The sequence below is a fragment of the Montipora foliosa genome, chromosome 7 (assembly GCF_036669935.1).
Source record: "Montipora foliosa isolate CH-2021 chromosome 7, ASM3666993v2, whole genome shotgun sequence".
Taxonomy (NCBI): Eukaryota; Metazoa; Cnidaria; class Anthozoa; order Scleractinia; family Acroporidae; genus Montipora; species Montipora foliosa.
In genome coordinates this window covers 13,670,299-13,672,798 of record NC_090875.1, presented here as the reverse complement: position 1 = coordinate 13,672,798, position 2,500 = coordinate 13,670,299, and the positions used below count along the sequence as shown (strand labels likewise).

Genomic DNA, 2,500 nt, shown 5'->3' with positions numbered 1-2,500 from the left:
TACAATCAGGTGTCAAAGAACGTTAATCTAGAGCATAGAAAACATTCCGGGTTGTCCTGATAGCCCAAAAAAAAGTGAATCCACCCTGAACAGTTAGAAGGAAAGATAAATAACTATACTGAGATACATACAGATACATACAAAAGCCTCTGAAATACATAAACGTAATCAAAAAACAATTTTCATCAGTTTGTTTTTCAAGACAGCGAACTGGACAAGTATCGGTTAGATTTGCAACTTTTTGCAAAGTTTGTCATCCAGTCTATCGATTTCAGCTGCTCAGGCAAAGCTGTAACCTCTGCATTTACAATTTCGTAAGCAACCTGTTTTTGAGGACAGCAGACGATACACTATTTTTGCAGTCTCAATTAAGCGGGCGATTAGATCTTGTGCGATGCTGACGGGACAAAGTCAAAGTCAAAGAAGTTCACCGCAGCTCTATCGAAGAACTCGGGACATCGTTCGTTTCTCACACATAGCTGGTAAACTTGGGTCGGAGTGTAACATTCGGCTCTATTTACATTGCCACAAAGAGGCCCTTCAATATAGTTGGCATTTAAACCTTGTTTAAATTTCTCGGTTAGCTTCCAATTTCTGAATGTGCTCACCACCATCTTTCTCGCACTTCCTCCGTTTTCTTCGTTAAATCTAAACCATGTAGATTACTCCACCTTAGGTCGTCTTTCTTTGTTTTAAAAACGAGTACACTGGAACTACGTTTAGCTCACCTTACGTCGGGCCAAACTTCAATCATAAAATTGGTCGGTAATATAAAATCCATCGCCATCACTAAAGTCCGTGCATGTTGCCGTTCCTGCATTCAAGTCAATTCCATTCTCGATGATGCGTTTAGCATGATTAGTGGTTGTTGCATGGTAAAATACCTCGTAACAGTGGCATGGCTTTGGAAATTTATCAACCGCCAGGTTATAACACTCGGCGTTTCCCTGTCATTCACCGTTCACGTTAATAATGTTTACCAGTCCTGATCGTTCATGAGAATGTTCCGGTTCTAGTAAACCATGCATTTACAGTCCTCTTCAGGTATGGAAAATACTCCTGCTTTTTGCCGCACGCTGCAAGTGGCGCCGCATTCTAGATGATTTGTTGTGTCCACCATCTTAGAGATGGTAACAGCCTCTGGGCTGTTTGTTGTCGTTGTTGGTCATCATTACTAGCATCGTGAGTCTTCAACCAAATCTTCCAGAATTCTCCGACAATCAAGCCTACAGCTGATGCAGCCATTATATCACTTTCACTAGTCTAAGATCATAAACTGTCTTCTCTGACGGTAGACGTGAATTCAGTAAAGCAGTCGATGCAGAACCAACCCAGGTGTACGAAAGTGACGCTTTCTTTCGTTTTATTCCCAAATGAATATTTCTTCAACTTGCATTTGCTAACTTTATTATTGCCTTTTCTGTCCAAGTAGTTGGGTGATACTAAAACAATTAGACCCTTCACCCTTAAGGGCCACGGGTCAATAGCCCATTCGGCTTCGCCTCGTGGGCTATTGTCCGGTAGCCCTTACGAGCTATGGGTCTAATTGTTAAATAGTATTTAACTTCATGGGTTAAAATTCTGTGGGTTGGGCGACCGCGCTCTTTCTGAGAAGTTTCCAATTTCGTACATCCTTTAAGAGCTTCTTTAGATAAGCGTTCCGCGATTTACATAAAAGCAACGTTTCTCTGCCAGATGCATGGTGTAATTTCAAATGCCTGCCAGCTTTTGAGTGTCATGCTGTTGGATGCAACAATCCGTGCCATGTTTGGCATGGAATGACTTATAATCCGTTCAACTATTTACCCTAGAAAAAGATTTCCATTTTAGAACACTGCCTCATTACGTATGACAAACGGCTGGTATAAGAATAAATCTTACTGGCTGAAACGCTCTCCGTTTTGAGAATAAGCAATGTATGAAGTTTCCCAGACATGATGACGCATTTATGGAAGCATGTCTCGGGATTTGTTAGTAATTGGGACACAAAACAGCCCCTAAACTCGGTTTCTACAGTGCCTCACATACTCTTTGTTCCTAACTTCCGTCCTATAATGACAACATTTCTCCGAGAAAAGGTAAGTGAAAAAGGTAGTTTCAGTAATCAGTCGAGCGCACACACTCGACTACATAAGCTCAAGACTTGTCATTATTGTTGTATTATAAGAGAGACGAGTACACCAGTGACTCATGATCGAAATTGCTAAAGCCATTGGCAAATGTAAACTCGGTGGTGAATACTTTATATATGGAAAACACTGTCAACTTTCACCTTTCCTTTCAAGATTGCTTGAAAACGGTTTCACTAGTCACGAGACGAGGGCTAACCATCAAAGAATACACTTTGGAATCTTATCACAACCAAGAACGTTTGCCAGCGCGCATCGTTGATTTAAGTCTGGAAAAACGTTTTACGACGTTTCTTAAAGAGGAACAGAATGGGGTCGTTACTGCAGACGATGTCGTTCGGTGTCTTTATCTCACTGATCGACTGAGTGTT

At 41.2% G+C, this 2,500-nt stretch overlaps 1 protein-coding gene across 7 annotated transcripts in view; it reads right to left on the bottom strand.

The window, feature by feature from the left end:
- LOC138010623 (uncharacterized) overlaps nucleotides 1-2,500 on the bottom strand; it is a 25,843-nt gene that overhangs the window by 10,626 nt on the left and 12,717 nt on the right. For 3 of the 7 annotated variants that reach the window (XR_011124506.1, XR_011124511.1, XR_011124512.1), the window contains one exon: nucleotides 1-1,807. This exon is cut by the window's left edge and continues 1,638 nt beyond it. The exons of 2 other annotated variants lie outside the window; for them this stretch is intronic. The gene's annotated coding sequence lies outside the window, so the exon portion shown is untranslated. The remainder of the gene's footprint in view (nucleotides 1,808-2,500) is intronic. 2 more of the 7 variants (XR_011124507.1, XR_011124508.1) reach the window with 1 other exon arrangement.